This window comes from Eschrichtius robustus, chromosome 7, assembly GCF_028021215.1.
Source record: "Eschrichtius robustus isolate mEscRob2 chromosome 7, mEscRob2.pri, whole genome shotgun sequence".
Taxonomy (NCBI): Eukaryota; Metazoa; Chordata; class Mammalia; order Artiodactyla; family Eschrichtiidae; genus Eschrichtius; species Eschrichtius robustus.
Window position 1 is genome coordinate 40,316,766 of NC_090830.1, and position 24,509 is coordinate 40,341,274.

The following is a 24,509-nucleotide window of genomic DNA, read 5'->3' on the forward strand; positions in this document are numbered from 1 at the left end:
ACAGCAAAGGAAACCATAATCAAAATGAAAATACAACCTATGGACTGGGAGAAAATATTAGCAAATGATGAGACTGACAAGGGTTTAATTTCCAAACTATACAAACAGCTCATACAACTCAATAACAAAATAACAAATAACTCAATGGAAAAATGGGTAGAAGACCTAAATAAACATTTCTCCAAAGAAGACATACTGAGAGCCAATAGGCACATGAAAAGATGCTCATCATCACTAATTATTAGATAAATGCAAATCCAAATTACAATGAGGTATCACTTCACACTGATCAGAATGGCCATCATTAAAAAAAATCTACAATTAACAAATGCTGGAGGGGGTATGGAGAAAAGGGAACCCTTCTACACTGTCGGTGGCCATGTAAGTTGGTGCAGCCACTATGGAAAACAGTATGGAGGTTCCTCAAAAAAACTATAAAGAGAGTTGCCATATGATCTAGCAATCCCACTTGTGGACATATATCTAGACAAAACTATAATTCAAAAAGATACATGAAACCCTATGTTCATAGCAGCACTATTTATAACAGCCAAGACATGGAAACAACCTAAATGTTCATTGAAAAATGAGTGTATAAAGAAGGTGTGGTATACGTATACAAAAGATATTACTCAGACATAAAAAAGAATGAAATAATGCCATTTGCAGCAACATGGATGGACCTAGAGATAATGATACTAAGTGAAGTAAGTCAGAGAGAGAAAGACAAATACCATATAATATCACTTATATGTGGAATCGAAAACAGGACACAAATGAGCATGTCAGCGAAACAGAAACAAACACACAGATATAGAAAAGAGAGTTGTGGTTGCCAAGGAGAGAGTGAAGGCAAGATTGGGAGTTTTGGAATAGCAGAAGCAAACTATTCTACATAGGATGGACAACCCACCAAGACCTACTGTATAGCACAGGAAACTATATTCAATATCCTGTGATAAACCATAATGGAAAAGAATAGATATATAGATATATAGATATAGATAGATAGATATATAGATAGATATATATAAAACTGAGTCACGTTGCTGCACAGCAGAAATTAATACAACAATGTATAAAGGCTGCAGAGGGTGTGGAGAAAAGTGAACCCTCCTGAACTGTCGGTGGGAATGTAAACTGATACAGCCACTATGGAGAACAGTAGGGAGATTCCTTAAAAGCTAAAAAATAGAACTACCATATGACCCAGCAATCCCACTACTGGGCATATACCTGGAGAAAACCATAATTCAAAAAGATACATGTACCACAATGTTCACTGTAGCACTATTTACAATAGCCAGGACATAGAAGCAACCTAAGTGTCCATCGACAGATTAATATATAAAGAAGATGTGGCACATCTATACAATGGAGTATTACTCAGCCATAAAAAGGAACAAAATTGAGTTATTTGCAGTGAGGTGGTTGGACCTAGAGTCTGTCATACAGAGTGAAGTAAGTCAGAAAGAGAAAAACAAATACCGTACGCTAACACATATATATGGAATCTAGAAAAATGGTACTGACGAACCTAGTGACAGGGCAGGAATAAAGACACAGATGTAGAGAACGGACTTAAGGACACAGGGGGCAAGGGGAGACAGGGACGTAGTGAGAGAGTAGCACTGACATATATAGAGTACGAAATGTAAAACAGCTAGTGGTAAGCTGCCGCATAGCACAGGGAGATCAGCTCGGTGCTTTATGTCCCCCAGAGGGGTGGGATAGGGAGTGTGGGAGGGAGCCTCAAGGGGGGGGGGGTATGGGGAATATATGTATACATATAGCTGATTCACTTTGTTGTAAAGCAGAAACTAATACGGTGTTATAAAGTAAGTATACTCCAATAAACATGTATTTAAAAAACCCACAACATTGTAAATCACCTACACTTGAAAATATTTCTTAAGTGCAAACAATTTTCTGAATGTAAGTTTTACTGTGTGTGTGTGTACCACAGGTTCAATATATATGAATTATGTCAAATTGATTACATTGCTTTTCAAAATAAAGAATTGTTGATATTTTACATCAGCCTCATGTTATAAATGCAGAAAAACTATATTATTTTTTTCTAAAGTTCAGAAATAGCCATTTTGCTCATTCGGTATGCTATAAACCATTAACTATTAAAAAGGGATTCGTGACCTCTTCCTTCCAAAGAAATATTTCTCCACTCACACAAGTTTAATAGAATGTTCCACCATGAACTGACTTCCCACCTTAGAGACACGAGATTTGCATCCTGAAATCTCTTTCTTGCAAAAATGTCCAATTATCATCCTAGCATTACAGAAAAGAAATGCTTTTTTCCAGATCTCAAATTCCATACAACTTTAGTCAAGACATCATGTATGTTTTTTTTTTTCACACACACACAGACTGTATTTTATTTTTACAAGAGATAAATCAACTGACACCAAGCACTGCAAATGGATGACCACAACAAAAGCAACAATGATTGCAATTACCAAACACGAAACACACTCATACTATGTCATAGTATTGACATTCAGTCCAGTAATCCTCCACTGTAACAGCTCCTTTACTTTGCAGTGAAAGACATCATGCATTTTTAAATAATCAGCACTCACCTGAGGTCTTTAAAAATCAACATAAACATAATTTTGTGTTCTCTTTCATTTACTCTGGTTCTAAGTAGTCATTTCTAAACGAAAGTATTTAAGTATGTTAACGTCATCTTATAACATCATATTTCAAATGACTACCGTGTCTCCAAAGATGAAATATGAGGAACTCACAACTAGGCTCTCCAAAGTTTTGCTCTCTGAATGTGTATGACCCTTCTGCTGAACTCCACACTGTTCATTATTCTCTGAGAATATTCTTTTTCTTGTATGGCCATCTCACATGCTCTTTCATTTCATGAAGTTTTTTCCTACAATGTTATGCCTAGTTTATTTCTGAGAATATGCATTATTTCAGAATGATATTTATAGACACAAAGACTTCTCTATAATTCCCTGAGAGTTTCAAGAACTCCTTCTTTTTTTTTTTTTTTTTTAATACCTAGATTCTGAAGCTCTCCACAAAGCATTACTAAACTTGCATTTACATAAGTATCTACATATTAATCACATTAATGCATTCACAATTGCATTATGATTTATTGCTAATTTTGGAGCTGTCTTATTTACCACCCTCTTGGAAATCACTTTAATATTTGCACTTAGGACTTGAAAGAGAATGGATAAATAAAAACCTGAAAAATATGCAAATACAATTTATATATTTCTCATAAAATTAGGTGATTATCTAACCTTTATCCAGAAAAAAAGAAGAGCCCAGATACTCTGCAGGCATGATCCTCGAGAATGTGTGGTCTTCCAGCAGGAAAACATGCAGTAATCCATGTGGCAGAGTTTACCTGTGACCAGCTGGGTTTAGTGACCTATGCATTCCTTACATGCAACATACCAGGAGTGGAAAAACGGAATTTGCCCGTTGTGGCAATAAGTATAATGAAGATTTGTAGCAGGTCATGCTCATATGTTCAACACAGGTACAATCAAAAGTTTGCTCAATTCTGGTAGATCTAAGTCTGTATCTGTTACCTTGTCTTTAACGAGGAAATGTCAGAACTGACTTACCAAAAAAAAAAGTGTTTTGTTTGTTTGTTTGTTTTAATTAGAGTCACGGTGAGTAAGGCAGAGTTCAGAACAGCTAATGTGAATTAGTGATTCTCTCATCAGGAAATACAGTTTCTACTTCCCTGTTTATTCTCCACATCCTGTAGTAAGTAAAGTTTCAAGAAAGATAAATCTACAGCGTGAAAAGAAAAGAAAACTTACATGTGTTGATAAGGTCATTTTGACAGGTTTTACCACGTATGTCAGTGTTTCTGGGGATGGACACAAGCCAGAGCTCCCTACTCTGACATTTTCACTGATGTAATTCCCCTTGATCCTCAATTTGAAAGTGGATAAAAATGTTTTCTATGCTTTCTTCTTTAAGAAATTAAATAAAGAATGCTTTCTAGACATGATCCTCTAATGATTTGCAGTCAGTGGTCATCAACAGAGGAAAAGCACAGAATCTCATCCCCACAGAAGGGTGACATTCAGTCAGGTAAGAAAATTCTCCCCGAAATCAGAGCTTCATCTTTAACATGCAATCAAAGGCTTTCACAGGTTCTTCATCACTCTGCACTCAGCCCTACCATATGGGATTGGCTCTGAGAATCTCACATCAGATGACTGACAAACATGTCATAGTACACTGATCTGGTACCAGATCCTGCCTCTCTTAATGATCTCCCACAGGGACACTGGAATATTCTAGGATATTTCCTGGAGCCCTCTATTCTACACAGGTACACTTCCAAGTAGAAACAGAAGCTTGGATTCTCACTGGGACCCCTGCTCTGTCCAAGCAACCTCTCTAGAAATATGATGTTCTAATCTCTCCTGATTAGAACATTTCAAGGTCTCTCCCTGTGCTAATTTAGTAAAGGTAAAAGAGAAACAAGAAAGAGCAAACTATGCAGGGAGCAATATATAAGATTCCTTTACTTAACATATTTATCTGATATACCCAAATACTGAGAAATATAGATTCATTTCATAATGTTCAAGAAAAGAGGAGGAGGAACCTCCATGCCAACAGTATATATAAAATGGAATCAATATTGCATAAGCTCCAGCTTAAGCTTAGCTACGAGGTACTAACCCTTCTCATAAAGAAGCAATAGTTCTCCATCATTTGAAGCACACTGAGGACTCAGACAGCTGGACACTGAAGGTGTAGCCTCCTCACTCGAATTCTGTACCTGCATCACAGAGCAGTGAAATATTCCCAAAGAATTATTAAGGATGAAGGGGGGAGGCAAAATAAAAAAAGATGAATCCATAGTCTGTCCTACCGTCTGTTCTGTTGGATATTACCACCATCTTGGTCCAATATGACCTTCCCACTTTTCTCTGGGTCTCCCTACTTTCCACCTCCATCCTCTCATTATATCTTACCTACACTTGGGAACGACTCTAGTTTTTCCACTTATCTTTATCAACAAGTAATCCAAATAGCAACTGTGTATATAACTCCTTAGAAACCTCAGGTCTGACTCAGTAATAATACATGAACTTTGAAGTCCAAAGTTTTCCTAATTCCCTTTATTATTTTTTTTTTCTAATTTCCATGTACTTACACTCTTAAGACCTCCACTGTTCTCAGGTTCGTCTTCCCTGCAAAATCTGTCAACCTAGACATAGACTTAAGTACCACCCTCTAATTATCTCCTAGGGAATCCAGTTTTTAAAAAAGCCTCAGCAAGCCTTATGGACTTTATTAAAGACTCTTTAAGATAACCCATGGGAGATAGCAGCACACCCACAGATATCTATCTAATACACCCTCAGAGTAATTTTTTTTTTCTCTTTTATAAAGTCTCTTCTGGCCAATGAAGACTCTCAGCTCTTCTTCTTCAACATATGCAGTGTCTCACCCTTCTGATTACTCTCTGCTCTATCCCAGGTCCACTCCCTTTCCTGATATTACATTCTTTCCCAATTTTGTATGTTGGTAAAATCAAATAACATAAAATATAACATGTTAGTTATTATAAAGTGCACCGTTCAGTGATACTAAATGCATTCATATTATTGGGCGATCAACATCACCATTTATCTTTCTAATTCTTTTCTACGTTTTAAAACTGTAACTCTATATCCTTTAAATATAACTTTCCTTTTTGTTCCATAACCACCTGAAAAGCGTCATTACCCTCCCAATTTCTATGGTTTTGACTACACTAAGTACCCCCATATAATTGAAATAAGTAGTTGTATTGTTATGACTCACTAAAAGTCACAAAAATGGCATTTTTGGTAGATAAATTTCCTCAAGATTCATCCATGTTGTAACATATTCCTAGATCTTTTCCTTTTTAACACTGAATACTATTGTATTATATGGGTATACCACACTTTGTTTATCCAGGAACTAGTGGATGAACACTGAGGTTGCTTTCATATTTTAGCTACTGTGATTATTACTGCTCTAAACACTGGAGTACAAATATTTCTTTAAGACCCTGATTTCAATGCCTTTGGGTATACATCATAGTAAAATTCCTGGATCATGTAGTAATTCTATTTTTCAATATCTGAAAAATTGCCATACTCTTTTGCAAAGCAGCTGTATCATTCTGCATTCCCTCTGACATAGCACAATGGTTCCAACTCCCTCACATCCTCACCAATAGTTGTTTTCTGCTTGTGTATGTGTGTGTGTGCTTGTGTGTATATGCATGCACACAAACATATAAACATGCATTTAGTGATATGGAGCATCTATTCAAGTGCTTAGTCATTTGTACATCTTTTTGAAGAACCATCTATTCAAGTCTTTTATCCATTTTTGAATCAGGGTGTTTGTTTTTGTTCAGTTGCAGGAGTTCTCTGTATGTTCTGAATAGAAATCTCTTGTCAGATAGATGGCTCTGAAATATTTTCTCCCATCTTGTGGGTTGCCATTTTATTCTGTTTACATTTCTTTGATACACATTTTTTTTTTAACTTATGTACTGCAAATTGTTTATTTTTTTGTTAGCTGTACCTTTGTTGTTCCTTCACTTCATATGGAGGAAAACACTGCCAAATCCAATATCATGAAGCTCTTGTCCTGTATCTTCTTCTAAGACGTTTTATATTATTAGGTCTTATATTTAGTTTCTTGATACGTTTTCATTAATTTTTACATATGTTAGGTAAGGGTCCATCTTCCTTCTTTTGCATGTTGCCCACAAGACTTCTCAGCACCATGTGTTGAAAATACTATCCTTTCTACTTTGAAAAGTCTTGGCAACTTGTCAAAAATCATTTGGCCATATATCAGGGTTTATTTCTGGGTGTTGTATTCTATTCTATTCTATTGGTCTTGAATAAGGGAGAAAATAGTATAACCTATCCAGGTTGATGAAGAACATAAAGAAAGACCAGGACTGAGAATGAAGAGGGCAATATAAAACAGCAGGGAGTAAAAGACAGTGTGAGAGAAGATCTTGTATTTGCGAGTTCATGGAAATAGGATCATGCTAAAACCACTAAACGCCTGACTTTGAACAATACGTTAAATGTGCCAGCAAGAAACATAACACTTACCCATCTCTGGGAAATATAGTATGGGCATAAAGATAAACTACACACAGATATATTAAAAAGGGAAGGGTTTTCATGGTGTGAGAATATTGTGGCATTTGAAATACAATTTACTTCTGTTCTACCATTGTCTCTAAAATTTATCAAAGTGTATATACAAGCAATTCCAATTCTGGTAATGTGCTTGGCAGGTTTATATATGAACTTCAGTAGAGCAGTAAATGTACATTCATAGTAGGACTGTTCCCTAAACCAAAAAACAAAACACAAAAACTGCAAAGACTAGAGTTCACTTTGTCAACACACATACAGATGCAATGATGGTTAAAGGTCCGAAAACAGAAGGTGAGCATGGGTGCAAGAGGTTAATCCCCAGGCTGGGGTGGGGTGCAGAGTTTGAGGGTAACACAAGTAGAAAAGGCTTTTGTCCTATCCTTGATTTTTGAGGTATGGAAATTCACAGGTCACTACCTTCATTTCAAAATGAATGAATGCACTATTCAATTTTTTTAAACAGGCGAAGTAAACATGAGTGATAATAAATTTCAAACTGTCGCTAATCAAATAAGATACTAAGAAAACTTAAATAATATGATTTCAGAATGAAGTAGAGAGATTGTCCAACATGGTAGCATTCAAAGACCCAGAGCTTGATGCCTCTCATGGGCACACCAAAGTCACAACTGTTTACAGAACAGCAATTGATGAAAAAGGCCGGGACCTACCATAAAAGATGTTTTACAGCTAAAGATATAAGGAAGGCACCTCGACAAGACAGAAAGGAAGGGCAAAATCTCAATAGAGTCAAGACCCATACCACCAAGTGGGTGGCCCACAAATGGGAGAATAATTACAATTTCAGAGGTGCTCCCAGGTAGCAAGGGGTATGAAGCCAACATCAGGCTCCCAAGCCCAGGGATCCTGTTGTGGAAAGAAGAGTTCCTAGAAAGTTGGGTTTTGAAGACAAGTAGTGCTTATTTTCCAGAGAGCCAGAGGGTTGTGGGAAATAGAGATTCCACTCTTAAAAGATGCTCACAAAATCCCACATGATCTGAGAATCAGAACAGAAGCAGTCATTTGAAAGGATCCCGGGTCACACCTACCTCCTGATCTTGGAGAGTCTCCCAGAGAGGCAAGAGGCAACTACAGCACAGCCTCAGGGACAGAGACACTGGCAGCAGCCATTCGTGGGAGCTCCTTCTACCTCGTGGACGCTGGTACCAGCAAGCATAATTTCAGAATCCTCCCTGTAGCTTATCGGCCTCAGGACCGAGCCCCACCCATTTCCACCAGACTACAGACACAAGTACTAGGATGTTGCAGGCCAAGCAACTAACTGAGCAGGGGCATAGCCCCATCCACCAGCAAACAGGCTGCCTTCAGGTCCTGTCAGTGCACAGCTGCCCCTGGACATGAGTCCAGCCACCAAAAGCCCCAGGACCAGCCTCCACACCTCAGTGGACAGGCACCAGCCCCAGAGTCCCTGGCCCCTCTGACAAGTGAGCCTGCTCTGTCCTTGGAGTCAGCCTCACCATCGGCAGGTGGTAACTGCACAGGGACTGGATGGAGCTTGGACCTACCCAACAGCCAACCTGCTTTAGCAGTGGGATCAGCCTCATACACCAACAGGCACACACCAGCTCCAGGAATACCACAGCCCAGCAGCCTGTGTAACCAGGCCACTTAATTGCAGGCCAGAAGCAGCCATGGACTCAGCTGGGTCCTGACCCTGCCCATCAGAATGCCAACACAAGATTAGGGATACCCCCAGCCCTGCAGAGAGCTGTGTCAGGAACAGTGATCCAACACCAACTCTGTGGCTCCTGGGCCCTGCAGCCAGAACGCAGAACCTGTCTCTTCCTCCCAGTAGCCAGCATAGCCCCAAAACCAGTGACTGGGCACTAGCCCTGATATCACCTGGACTGCAATCCTACCCATAAGTGAACCAGCACCAGATTTGGTGTCCCCCAGAGTTGTGCAGCCAGCTGCCTTATGATTTAGTCTCACCAAGCAGCACAGACAGCCTCCATACAAGGCAGAGCCTGGCAAACAAGCAGTCTGGGGGCAGCCAAGCCTACCAGGCTACCCACAGTAGTCAGCCCACCACAGCAGAAGAGCCCAAGCAGCCCACATAGGGGGTACACCTAGAATATATAGCTCTAGTGACCAGGGGAGAGGGGGCTGCTGGGACCCATGGGACAGCTCCTACAAAAGGCCACTTCCCCAAGGTCAGGAAATGTAACGAACCTACTGCACACATAGCAATAAAAACAGGATGTTAAGAAAAATGAGGTGACACAGAAACACAATCCAAATGAAGGACCAAGATAAGAATTCAGAAGAAGATCTAAGTGAGGTGGAGATAGCCAGTCTCCTCAACAAAGGGTTCAAGGTAATGACTGTAAAGATGATCAAAGAACTCAGGAGAAGAATGGACGACCAGAGCAAGAAGTTAGAAATTTTTTTAAAAAGAGTTAGACCATTAAAGAACAACAAAACAGAGATGAGGAATACAATAACTGAAATGAAAAATACATTAAAGGAAACTACTGTAGACTAAACGATACAGAGGAATGAATCAGAAAACTGAAGGACAGAGTACTGGCAATCACTGAAGATGAATGGTAAAACAATAGATTAAAATGAAATGAGGAAAGTTGAACAGACTTGTGAAACAACATCAAGTCTACTAATATTTGCATTATACTGGTCCCAGAAGCAAAAAGGAAAGACAAAGCAGTGTAGAACATACCTGAAGACATAAGAGTTGAAAACTTCCCTAACCTGGGAAAGAAAACAGACATCCAAGTCCAGTAAACACAGTAAGGCCAAAACAGGATCAACCCAAAGAGGACCACGCCAAGACTCATTGTAATTAAAATGGAAAAAAAAAAAAAAAGATAAAAAGACACTATTAAAAGGAGCAAAGGAAAAGCAACAAGTTACAAACATGGGAAATTGCATAAAGTTATCTGCTGACTTTTCAGGATAACCTCTGCATGCCAGAAGGGAGTGGCATGGTATATTTAAAGTCATGAAAGGGAAAAGCCTATAAGCAAAAATACTCTACCCAGCAAGGCTCTCCTTCAGATTTGATGGTGAGATCTAAAGTTTTACAGAGAAGCAAAACTAAAAGAGCTCAGCATCGCCAAACCAGCTTTATGAGAAATCTTAAAGGGGCTTTTCTAAGTGAAAAAGAAAAGGTCACGATTGAAATATAAAAATTAGGAAAGGAAACTTACTAAAGGAAAAACCTCATTGGTTAAGGCAAATATTCAACAAAGGTAGTAAATCAACCATGGACACAGCTAATAGGAAGGATGGAAAAAAAAAAAAAACAGTAATAAAATCATCTATATTCACAATAAGAAGTTAAGGGACACACAAAACAAGTAGATGTAAAATATAAGGTCAAATTCAGTAACTGTGGGGGAGCAGAGTAACAATGCAGGGTTTTCAGTGTCCATGTGAAATTAAGAGCTCAGCAACTTAAATAATCACACACACACACACACTCACACACACACACACACACATAAACAAAACTGAAAGAAATCCAAACATAATATTAAAGATAGTCCTCACATCACAGATGAAGGGAATAAAAGGGGAAGAAAGGAACACTGAAGAAATTAAAGAGGGATTCTAAAAATACCCAAGACAAATGAAAATGAACACACAATGATCCAAAATCTATGGGACACAGCCAACGCAGTTCACAGGGGGAAGTTATAGTGATACAAGCTTATTCTTAGGAATCAAGAAAAATATCAAATAAACAACCTAACATTACACCTGAAGGAATTAGAAAAAGAAGAAAAAACAAAACTCAAAGCTGTCAGAAAGAAAAATTAAGAAAACTATACCATATGCAATGACATCAAAAAGAATAAGATACCTAGGAATAAACACACCTAAGCAGGTAAAAGACATGTGCTCAGAAATCTATCAGCCATTGGTGAAAGAAGTTGAAGACAACACAAAAAGATGGAAAAATATAGCATGCGCATCGACTGGAAGAATTAATACTGTTAAAATAACCATACTACCAAAGACAATCTACAGATTTAATGCAATCCCTATCAGAATACCAAAGCATTTTCACAGAACTTGAAAAAGTAATTTTAAAATTTGTATAGAAACACAAAGACCCCAAATAGCCAAACAATCTTGAGAAAGAACACAGCTGGAGGCATCACGCACCTTGACTTCAGACTATACTGCAAAGCGACAGTAATCAAAGAGAAAGGTACCAGAGCAAAAACAGACACAAAGATCACTGGAATAGAATAGAGATCCCAGAAATAAGCCCACACACTTATATTTAATTGATTTATGACAAAGCAGGCAATATGGAGAAAAAACTGTCTCTTCAATAAGTGGTACTGGGAAAACTGGTCAGCTACATGGAAAAGAATAAAATTAGATTCTTTTAGCACACCATATATAAAATAAATGCAAAACTGAATAAAGACCTAAATGTAGGAACAGAAACCATAAAACCCCTAGAGGAAAATATAGAACATTCTTCAACATAAATGATAGCAACAGTTTTAGGTTCAGTCTACTAAGGCAAATGAAACAAAAGCAAAAATAAACAAATGGGACTTCACTAAACTTAAAAGATTTTGCACAGCAAAGGAAACCAAAGACAAAATGAAAAGACAACCTGCTGAGGGAGAGACAATATTTGCACATGATAAGAGGTTAACATCAAAAAAGATGACCAAGCAAGGGTTCATACCTAAACTACAGAAACAGCACATACAACTCAATATCAAAAAAACACCCAAAATCTTTTTTTAAAAAAATGAGAAGCCCCAAATAGACATTTTTTTCCAAGGAAAAACTACATATAGACAGCCAGAACTCACAAAGATGCTAAACATAACTAATCGGCAGTAAAATGCAAATCAAAACTATGAGATATATCACCTCAGTCTTGTCAGAATGGCTGTCATCCAAAAGATCACAAATAACAAAGGTTAGTGAGGATGTGGAGAAAGGGAAACTCTTGTACACTCTTGATGTGAATGTGAAGTAGTGCAGCTACTGTGGAGAGCAGAATGGAGGTTCCACAAAAAACTAAAAATAGAACTACCATAATATCCAGCAATTTCACTGTTGGGTATATCAGAAGAAAACAAAAACACTATTTCAAAAAAAAAAATAACTGCACACCAATGTTCATAACAGTGTTATTTGCCATAGCCAAGATATAGAGTCAAACTAAGTGTTCCTCAATAGCTTAGTGGATAAAAAAGATTTTTTATGATGACTTCAGCAAAAAATGAAATTTTGCCATTTGCAAGGACATGGATGGATTTGGAGGGTATTATGCTTAGTAAAATAAGCCGCAGAGAAAACAAGCATGACATGTTATGAGAAAAAAAGAACGGTATGGTATGAGAAAACAAGCATGGCTATGTTATCACTTACACGTGGCATCTAAAAAATTGAATACAATAACAACAAAAAAACAGACTCACAGATTAAAGAACAGACTAGTGGTTACCAGCAGGGAGAGATAGGGTGGAGGAGCAAAATCGTGGTAGGAGATTTTGAGGTACAATCCACTATGTATAAAATCAATAATCTACAGTGATGTACTGTGTAGCATGGGGAATATAGCCACTCTTTTATAATAACTATAAATGGAGAAGAACCTAAACATTTATGAATCACTATGCTGTACCTCTGAAACTAATATAATAATGTAAATTAACTATAGATCAATAAAATATAAAGTAAGAAACAATAAAGGCGAGACACAGATTATTAGATAGAAATCAATTAAATAAACACAAGTTTTGGAAATCAAGGAATTAAAAAACAACACGTAAGACACAACATTGGCATTTAAAGTGTACAATCTATTTATTTAAAAGAAATCATTTAAGTGGTAAAAAATGGTACCCATTCTCACAATTTTGTGTATCTAGGATAAATTATTATCTACAAAAATATGTTACAAATATTCACTCAAAAAGAAAGAGAAAATTGGGATAAACCCATTTTAGTATCCAAATTTAATATCAAAGTCTCTATGCAAAATTGATTTGAATAAGTTCTGTTAGCCACTTCTAGTTTCTTTGTGATGTAAAATCTTTTAAAGCATAAAAATCAGCCTTTCTACATTATTCCATTAGACACACATAGAAGTTAAAAGAAATGAGAAGACAGAACAATCAACCAGGAAGGTGAATTTACTGAGAAACAGTCATTCGTTCTCCCTCCTCCTTTTCTTTTCCTCCTTTTCCAGGTCTCTTTCGGTTCCGATCAAGAGAAATCTTGAGAGTTCTGAGAATATTTCTTTGAGGGCTTCAAATCACCATACCTACATCCTCTGCCACAACTACACACACGGGGACAAAAATAAACCTCTGCTATCTACTCACGTAGGAGGGCTTCATGCAAAATAAACTCCTACATGGAGACCAACAGGTGAGTTTTCTACCTGTTCTTTCTAATGTCCTTCCATTATAGTAAATCCCACACATTATGAGGAAGAAATGGTTATGTGAGCTTTTCCTTGAAGTCAAAAAACTTGCCTTCATTTCAAGTACCTGGTGATCATAGGGTACAGCCAGGGAAGGTGCCATCCCCCTTGGGGGGAGGGGCGGTGGATGGGCTCCCGCACCCATGCACCTCCTGATGCACAGATTCTGGAGAAACAAAGGGCGGTCACACCGCAGTTCAACCTGTCAGGCTGTCGGGCCACTGGGCAACCCGACCAGCCTGGAAGTGCCCCATCAGTTTGCTGAAAGCAAAACCCTGTCCCCCCTGTGAAGCCAGGCAATTTGGGTCAGAGAGTCAGAGGAGACCGGTAATCAACTCCTCCTCTCTGCTCACCTCCTTGGGGTTGCAGCAACCCTATCTCCAAACCCAAATCTGACCCTGGAGTGCCAAACTGGGAGTGGCAGGTGGGCTCTGCCGGTGCTTCAGCGCCCTCTGGAGGTTGTCTGCTCTAATGGCAACTCTCAGCCCTTCCTCCTCCTCCTTCCCTAGTCCTGGGGGCTGCCTTGGCCTCCTGCAGCTGCTGGCCTGAATTCATTCTTCTTTTTTCTCCAATTACAATGAAGTGTCTTACAGAGGTTTGGAATCTCTTGAAGAAGGAAGATCTTTTAGCCAATACACCTTAACCGTGAGAAGTTGGTTTCAAGAATGAACCTGAAATACTGTATTTTTCTCCTGATGATTCCAAGGAGAGACAGCTCAAGTTTTCTAAATCATAAGAAAAACCAAGGTAAATATCATATTCTGAGCCAGAGATGAAAAAGCAGTTTTTAGCACCCCCTCCTCATGTCATATGACCGGGATTTAAATCAATCAACTGCCACTGGTTTTTAAATCAAGTGACCCAACTTTAAATCCATCAGCTGCTTCCCTGTAACTCACGTGACTTGGCTTTGAATAGTAAGAAATGCAGAGGTATAAAAATGATGTTCTGAACAATAAATGGAAAGACAACATTTTAGAAAGTTTTTTCCTTTTCGAATGGACCATTCATTGCCTACAGAATAAAGGATTCCCTTGTGGATTTCTTGAACTGTAAACACATACATTGTCTCCGTTGGCTTGATTGACTTAGATTTTGGGTTTTGTTGTTGTTGTTGTTGTTGTTGTTGTTAACATTTTTATTGGAGTATAATTGCTTTACCTTGTTGTGTTAGCTTCTGCTGTATAACAAAGTGAATCAACTATTCGTATACATATATCCCCATATCCTCTCCCTCTTGTGTCTCCCTCCCACCTTCCCTATCCCACCCCTCTAGGTGGTCACAAAGCACTGAGCTGATCTCCCTGTGCTATATGCAGCTGCTTCCCAATAGCTATCTATTTCACCTTTGGTAGTGTATATATGTCCATGCCACTCTCTCACTTCATCCCAGCTTACCCTTCCCCCTCCCTGTGTCCTCAGGTCCGTTCTGTACATCTACATCTTTATTCCTCTGCAGCGACTCCTGCTAGGGACGGATACTTCCTTTTATGCTCAGGGAAATCCCCTAGTTTGAATATGATTTGAGTTTGATCCTGTGAAACCATCAGAACTTCCCACCAGAGATAAATGAGGAGATTCTGGCCTTTATTAGTATGCATGATGAACACGGGTGTCCTGGCTGTACTTGCCAACCCTCCTATTTTATCCACCTATTTTTATCCACCTTCCTCCCTGTGAGTACCTTTGACCAACCCTGAGTTCAGACTCCTGACCTATTACAGTGACTTTGTCAGCCTTTCTTTAAAAATGGACAGGTAGGGCTTCCCTGCTTGTGCAGTGGTTAAGAATCCGCCTGCCAATTCAGGGGACACGGGTTCAATCCCTGGTCTGGGAGGATCCCACATGCCGCGGAGTGGCTGGGCCCGTGAGCCACAGTTGCTGAGCCTGCCTGCGCATCTGGAGTCTGTGCTCCGCAACAAGAGAGGCCGTGATAGTGAGAGGCCCGCACACCGCGATGAAGAGTGGCCCCCGCTTGCCACAACTAGAGAAAGCCCTCGCACAGAAACGAAGACACAACACAGCCATACATAAATAAATAAATAAATAAAAATATTAAAAAAAAAAAAGGACAGGTAATAAAACGAATTTAACCTAGAAGCAGCAGCTCAGTAAGGGAAATAAAATCATCAGAAGTTATCTAATCACAGCCACAACCATCCAGGGCTCTGTCTTACCTGCTGGGTCATAAGAATGGGACCTTCCTAAACTTGAAGGGCATCCAATCAAATAAGTAAAGGTCTGCTCACCTCTGGCTCTTGGAGGGATTGCTAGGCACTCTACCCAGTGTATACTAACTGCAAAACACTGTCATGGTTGTGAAACACCTATGTTCCAGGAAAGCTTTTTGGGGTGCATGGGGAAGGTTTCTTTTTGACATCAAGCAAAAAATAAATCACCAAGCTCTTTGAGCACAGGGGTTCTTAAGAGGGCAGTAGAAGGAAGGAATGGGCAGAAAAGACGATCTCCGGTGAAGTGAAGGCCGTTTTTCCAAAAGAGTAGGATTTAGTCTCAGTTTAAGGAGAACACTTTTAAATAGCTGGGACAGCTCCAAACTGCAGTTTAGGGAACGAGTGCTTCAAAAGAACAGTGCTTTAAAAGTCCTGGCATGGCAGCAAGAGGATGAAGAGTTGGTTTTGCATAGTTTTGAACACAGGAGTAAAGAAGCAGAGGCATCTCTGACTAAAAGGCCCTGAGATCCTATGGCATCAATGGGTCAGTTGCAGGGGCAGGGGGTGTGGGGGGGCGATATTTCTCTCTCAACGTCTCCCAGGGCAGCCACCCCTCCCGACCCCACCCCCCCACTCCCTTCACCCTTCCTCCCTCCACTGTTGGGTCCCCAGGGACAGCACTTTTCAAGCTGGAGCCCTCAGGCACCATCTCTGCTGTCTGGATTCTTCCTGGAGCCTGGCAAGTTCTGGGACAGGAAGGCGGGTCTGCAAGGCCGCTGCGGTGCAGTCGGACCTGGAGGCCTGGAGGGGAACTGGAGCCCTGAAGCCCACCCACGTCCTTGAAGCCGAGGGAGGAACACATCCTCCTAACAGTACTTCTCAGGGGTCAGCGTGCTCCCCACCCGACGGTGATACATACTCACTTGAGGCAGCAAGGACTGCCTCTAACTGGCCCCCTCGATTCCGCCTTAAGGGTCCTCGCACATGTGTGATAGCGCAGGCCCCGGATCTCTTTAGTCAGCTGAGGCCAGTGCTGCCGGCATCCCTCCAGTCCCATCCCCCAGCCCCTCCCTCTGGGACTGTATCTAATAGAAGAAAGAGCACAGAGGAATTGGCTGAATCAAGGGACCTGGGAGCCTGGGGATGAGTTTGAAGACCGAGAACCTAAGGCGCAATTACATATTATTGGAAACTCTTGTGGAGTGTGTGGGGGGGGGAGGTTAGGAGGCTGAGAGGCTGAGTCGACCTGGTGAGTCCAGCCCCAGGACACCACACAGCCCTGTCCCCCTTTCCCTGCCATCAGACAAGCGGTGCCGCAACTCCAGCCGGGACTCTGCACTTCCCCCTCCCTGATTCTCCAGAAGAGCAGGTGGCCCCCCTCTGAGGGCAGGGGCAAGACAACGGACCAAGTCCCCCTGCACTAAGGCGCTACTGGAATCTCTTCCTGAACAGCAGTGCTGGCTTGGAGCAAACCCGTGCACCGCCAAAGTTGGTCTCGTCCTGCAGCTGAGGGACGCAGGCTTTAAGTCAGCTGCCTTGGCTTTAAATCAATCAGTCCCCCCTTTAAGTCAGGTGACCCGACTTTAAATCACTGTGTGCCCCTCAAGCCTGCCACTTCAAAAGTTGGGAACTTCACTTTGATCCCAGCACCTCACACAGCTGAATGCTGTAGTCAGCACTGTAGTCACCCCCAAGCCTGGCTTAGAGGCAGGATATAAGGTAAGGGGATGGGCTGCACACCTGGTGAGGAGGGTGCACTTCATGTACCAGGAGGGTCCAGGTACTCTGGGTACAACAAGCAGTGCACGATACAGCATCTCCCTGGCAAAGCTGGTGATGCACAGGGTGAGCAGGCACACCCAGGCACGCAGAGGTTCCAGGCCGGGAGCTGGGGCACAGCCAGCTGGGAGGGTGTGAAAGCCGAGGATCTGAGCCTTCTTGAGAAAGGCAGACACAGAGGACGGATGAGAAACAAAGACCAGATGAAACGTGGATTTGAAAAGCACACCCTGCTCTTGAAATTGGAGTGGGGTCACCCCGGATTTGAGTCTTCTTACGCCCCAGTACCTAGTGTTCTGGCATTTGCCCAATTACTTATAAAATGTGACTGATAATATCTAAACCATAGAATACTGCATTTGGAGTGGTTTTGCGTGTTTATGTTTCTAGAGTGGAATAATCTTTTCTACAAGAAAAATGTACACAATCTGAAATAAATTCAAACCCCTCTTTATAAAGTACTATATCGGACTTCCCTGGTGGCGCAGTGGTTAAGAATCTGCCTGCCAAGGCAGGGGACATGAGTTCGAGCCCTGGTCAGGGAAGATCCCACATGCCGCGGAGCAGCTAAGCCCATGGGCCACAACTACTGAGCCTGCAGACCACAACTACTGAAGCCCGCGCGCCTAGAACCGGTGCTCCACAACAAGCGCAGTAAGAGAAGCCACCGCAATGAGAAGCCCGCGCACCGCAACAAAGAGTAGCCCCCGCTTGCGGCAACTAGAGAAAGCCTGTGCATAGCAACGAAGACCCAACGCAGCCAAAAACAAATTAATTAATTAATTAGTTAACTATTTTAAAAAGGTACTGTGTCCTTCTGTACAGCTTCTCTGGGAAGAACTGAGAGATGGTGTAGGAGAGTGAGAAAGACCAATATTTAGTGCGCATCTCTCATGCAGGTGCTCTGCTGGCTCAGATAGATTTATCCCCACTTTACAAAGGAGGAAATAGTCTCAGAGAGGTTTAGTAATTTTCCCAAAGCCAAACAGCTATGGAGTGGCAGAACCAAGATCTGAACCAAGTCTGTTACCTTCAAAGCTTAAGTCCTCATCACAACAAAACTCAATTAATATTTACATTTATCGAATTACATTGCAACCTGGGGAGTTCTTGGCGCAATCCTGAATAAGAGTGAGAAAGAAAGAAATAGCATTGTTCCTATAGTCAACCCAAATTTTGGAGCAGCTGCTAGATGCCTGGCCCTTTTTGGGGTTCAGCAGTGATCAAGACAGGAAGAGTCCTGCTTTCATGAACCACGTAGTGGGGAGGAGAGACGGGTGCAACTTGGGTGAGGGATTTCACCTTGCTGGACCTCTGTTTTCTCATCTGGAAAATGGGATGGGTGTTCCTCATTTTCTGGGACTGTCCAGCCCTCACATTCTCTGATTCCATAAGAAGCATTTGTTTTCCTGTTTCTTTAGAATTCATTCAGGCCGTGAGCTGTGATGAATGTTGTTAGCTGCTCCCCAAAGCACTCTATTCCCACCCTTTTCCTGTGATCAGGTCTTTCCCGAAACATGACTCACAGTCAGTCAAGTCACAGAACCTAAGGGGCACCCAGCAGAAAAATTCCAACCCTTACATCCCAGGAGCTCTGCGGTCTACCTGCCAGGTAAACTTAACTCACCTGGCACAAGGTGGCCATCCCTGGTTTCACATCAACATGATCTCAGGCACAAACCTCCTTGTTTTTCCATTTTGTCTTTAAGTTACTTGTTGAAACAACTGCACAAATATGACACAGATATAAAATCAGGCATCTTCTACCCCCAGTGCCTACTAATAAATGATTTTCTGCCACTTTAATAATAAAGATAGAACATTTCAACATTCTGCTACCCTTATTATTTGTCATTTTTCTTGATATTTCTATTGACTACATCTTTCAATATTTTAACAAAGGAACATTTATTTAGGTTGTTTCAGACCCAGCCTTTAGTGGTAAAGGTTTTGTTGTTATATTTCTATTATGTTTCCTTTAAAAATCATTATCCTATTTAAATGGATTAAGTCAATTCTATAGGCATTTATCTTATGATATTGAAGAAATTGATACATAGAGGGCAGTAGTACAAGTTGATTGGACTTGAGAACATCTATTAGCACAGTTAAGTATAAATATTATCTATATGTAAACCAAAGTACAAGCCGAGTGAGATTCTCTGACTTTTTTTCACTGTCTGCCCCTCAAGCCTGTGAGAAATGGAATATTTCTTGCCCTATCAGTAAACAAAGGATGTCACAGTCTTCAGCACTTGCAGCCCTCCAATGTGAGCCGGCGGGCCCTGAGGCACTCAGGATATGCAAATACAGAATGCAGGCCCCAGAGAGCGGAGGTGCATATCAAAGGAAGGATTTCAGTGAGCCCAGGCCAAGAAAAGCGCCACATTCCTCACCTTGGGAGAGCTGGTTTTCCTTAGTTAACAATCACCTTTTGATGTTCCCCATTACCTGCGCCAGTCCCCCGCCCTGTCCCCTCCCCCCGGTACTTTAGCTCAGGGAGGAAGGAGCGCAGAGGGACGCGGCTGAATAAGGGGCCTGCGCGCCTCGGGAGGAGTTTTCAGCCGCTTTCCCCGCAGTCGGGAGGAGGGGCGCTGACGCTGCAGCCGGACCCTGCGCCTCCCTTGCCCCGTTTCCCCTCAGGACGCTCAGGCCGACCCCCTCCCCACGCCCACCAGGCCTCGCGAGCCAGGCCGAGGGCAGGGGCGAGAGGAGGGACCGAAGTTCCCGGGGACCAGACGCTGGAGGCCGCTCTTTCTGCACAGCAGCGGCGGGTGGCAGCGAACCCCTGCCCCTCAGAAGCTGGTCTTGTGCTGCCGCCCGGGCACCGGACCAGGCGGAGGGCCGGCGCCCACTTACCCGGCCCGCCGTCCCCGCGACTGTCACGGCTTCGGCCGCCGGGGCACCTCCAGAGCCGGCAGCCTCAGTGAGGTCGCCCTCCCCTCGGGCTCCGGGGCAGTTCCGTGAAGGCGGAGGGAAGAGACCCCGCCCGAGCCGGGAGTTCCAGCTCTGAGGAAACGCGGGCTCTGTTCAGCGCGCAGTGGGTGGGACCGCTCTGCCCCGAGGCCTTCCGGGAGGGAGCGCGGCGGCGGGGGAGGGAGCCGCCAGGAGCGCAGGGCCCCGTCGGGGGCCCTTGAGGGGCGGCCCGGCCTGGGGGCCACGCCCTCTGTGGCCGCAGCCCAGGTCTTTTTCCTGGAATCCTACACGAAAAAGTTAGAAAGATACACAGTCTATAGTAAATATTCACAAATGATTGTTGCTGCTGTGCTCACTATTCTATTAAAGGTGTAAAATCCATACAACACTTTAAGTTCAAAATTAAATATGAATTTTTACCTTTCTAATGATGTCTCTGATATTCACAGTTGTGGTTAATGAATCAGAGACTGTGGCATCACTAGTTAAAAATGAGCTTGTTAAAAAAATAGAACTCAGGCCCACCGGACCTACTGAATCACAATCTGCACTTTTACAATCTCCCCAGTGTACTTGTGTACCCATGAATAGTTGAAAGGTACATTTCTACCTCGACATGTCTTTTTCTGTATGAGAAATACACACATTTTATCCAGTTTGATATAAATAAAACACTCAAAAATGCATATGCCTGTGTTGAAACCATCATTTTATCATTTCTTTTCCAGACAAGTATAGTCTCTATACTGGTTTTGTGGATCACATGCCATACTCTTTTCTTGTACTTAGAAATAAGGTAGAGAAAGTTACTTTGTAAAAAAAAAAAATATATATATATATATATATATATATATATATGTATGTATGCATGTATATATATTAGTGGATAATTGAAGACACTCTTCTAAATTAAAAGCAGTTCTCTTAACTTGCTCTTTTCTTCTTGGGTCACATTATGAACTCTTCCCGTGGCCACATGGCATGTGTACTTATAATTTCAGGGAACTGCTGACATTCCAGGATGTGGCCATAGATTTCTCTCAAGAGGAGTGAGAATGCCTGGACCAAGATCAATGGGAATTGTACAGGGATGTGATGTTAGAGAAGTATAGGAATCTGCTCTCCTTGGGTGAGGATACCTTCCTTCCAGAATTCCTTATCCAACCACAGGGTTTGGAGTCCTTCATTTGTAGAATGTCTCCTGAAATCTTCTGCTTCCTACAATAGGGTTTCAGATTGCAACGTTTCAGGAAAGATTGGGAGTTTGTGGGTATAATTTTTCTTATTCTTTTAAAATTGCAGCCTCCCTTTTAATATACTTTGTAACTTCTTGGGATGTGTCTATATGAACTGTGTACTATATGCTTCTGTTATAGTCCTTACAATATTTTATTGTCTTATTTTCTGTAACCGTTTTCCATGGATTCTTTGGGCTTAAGGTATATTAAAAGGGAGACTGCGATTCTCCCTTTAAAAGGGGACTTATTAAAAGGGGACTTCCCTGGTGATGCAGTGATTAAGAATTCGCCTGCCAATGCAGGGCACCCGGTTCGATCCCCGACCCGGGAAGATCTCACGTGCCACGGAACAACTAAGCCAGTGGGCCACAACTACTGAGTCTGCACGCCACCACGACTGAAGCCGGTGTGTCTTGAGCCCGTGCGCCATTTATTTTTTGGAGAATAAAACCACTTCTGAGTGATTAAAATTTAGGCCAGCTAGTCAAAATGCTTTATCACCTGTTCTTCTAAAACACTGATCAATGGAACAAGTTTTACTAGGGATAACAGTGTAATTGTATTCTGGAGTTCATATGGGCAATATGGTTTATGACCTTGATGCTGGATCACGACATTTCAATGGTATAACTGCTCTTAATTGTCTGTTTGTTCAACGATTAAAGTCTCACGTGATCTGAGTTCAGACTGGAGTCATCCTGGTTGGTTTCTGTCTATTGCAGATTTCTTCCAGTATGAAAGAAAGGACAAGAGCAATACGGCTTACTTTACAAAATGTCTTCAAACTAAATGATGATATAATCTACATTCAATTAATTTATACATACCCTACTGTAGAACAGGGTTCGTTACGCGGGCAGAGCCCGGTAATTATGTAACACTGAAACTTTTTCTGCACTGGTTCAAGTCCTCTTCCTAAGAATATGTTTATAATCAACATTCTTTCACAAATTACCCAATTTAATTCACCATAGCATTCCTCATATTAACTAAATGGAAAATCGTAGGCTATATACAAATCCAGAAAGGGCCAAAAATCATCAGCCCCCATGGATGATTACAACCCATTGCTGAGGCATTCAAATTACTTATTAAAGAACCACTATGTCCATCAACATCATCAATTTATATATTATTGCCCCAATGCTAGCCTTAACCCTGGCTCTCACAACATGAATTCCTCTTCCCATATCTTATCCACTAATTAGTATAAATGTAGGCATATTATTTCTATTAGCCATATCACACCTAGCCATTTATTCCATCCTCAGATCTGGATGAACTTCACATTCAAAATACTCACTCACTGGAGCTCTAGGAACAATAGCACAGACAATCATCTCATATGAAGTAATGTAGCAGTTATTCTATTCTCAGTCTTATGGATAAATGGATCATTTACACTTTCAACAGTAATTATTACACAAGAACACCTATGACTAATTTTCTCCTGACCCCTACCCAGAATTTGATTATCTCCGCAGTAGCAGAAATCCAATGAAGCCCCACTTGATTTAACAGAAGTAGCATCAAAACCTGTATATGTCTTCAGTGTAGAAAACGTAGCAGGCCCATTCACCCCGTCCCTCCTAGAGAATATGTCAATTTCCCTATCATAAACATTTCCACAGCAATCTATTTTTAGGAGCATTCGACAATCCCTAGGTGCCAGAATTATAGATTCTTTCATCTTGTAAATATAGTTGTTTTCAAAAAATAATTTTTATAGTTTTACTACCTTTTTTTTTTTTTTTTTAATAGTCCTCTTTATTTTTTTTTAAAGATTTATTTATTGATTGATTGATTACTATGTTGGGTCTTCCTTTCTGTGCTAGGGCTTCCTGTAGTTGTGGCAAGCGGGGGCTACTCTTCATCGCGGTGCGCGGACCTCTCACTATTGTGTCCTCTTTTGTTGCGGAGCACAGGCTCCAGACGCGCAGGCTCAGTAGTTGTGGCTCACGGGCCTACTTGCTCCGTGGCATGTGGGATCTTCCCAGACCAGGGCGCGAACCCGTGTCCCCTGCATTAGCAGGCAGATTCCCAACCACTGCGCCACCAGGGAAGCCCTAGTTTTACTACCTTTAAACAAAATGTACTCCATTGCTGTGGAATATTCCTTCATAGGGGCGTGCATGGTTCATTTCTGCATCCGCCTGTGATGGCCTTCAGGTTCTTTCAGGTTTGGCTCCTGTGGCTGCGAGTCCATGTCCGTGTGTCCTGGTGCAGGGCTGGTGGGTTTGTGTTCAACTGGGAGGAGCACTGTGGGTCTCTGTGCAGGGACTTCGCTATCTGAGGCCCGATTGTTTCAGAAGTGGTTGCATCCCCCCGTTGCGTACCAGGCTTTCCATTGCTCCACATCCTGCTGATATTTGATACTATGTCTTTCATGTCTGCCATTCTGGTAGGTGTATGCACAGTATTTTTCTTATGGCTTTAATCCCTCTGTTGTTAGTGAAGTTGTGCATCTTGTGGTATTCATGGACTATTTCCTGTTGTTTTTTTAAAAAGTTTTAAAAATTGTGGTCAGATATACATAACACAAAATTTACTATCTTAACCATTTTTAAGTGCACATTTCAGGGTCGAGAAGTAATTCACACTGTTGTGCAAACCTGACCACCATCATCCTCCAGAACTTTTTCATCTTGCAAAATTGAAACAGTCCCCATTAAACACTCACTCCCCATTGTCCCTCCCTCAGCCCCTGGCACTCAACATCCTACTTTATGTCTCTATGTTTCCGACTGCTCTAGGGGCCTTGTATGAGTGGATCAAGCACTGT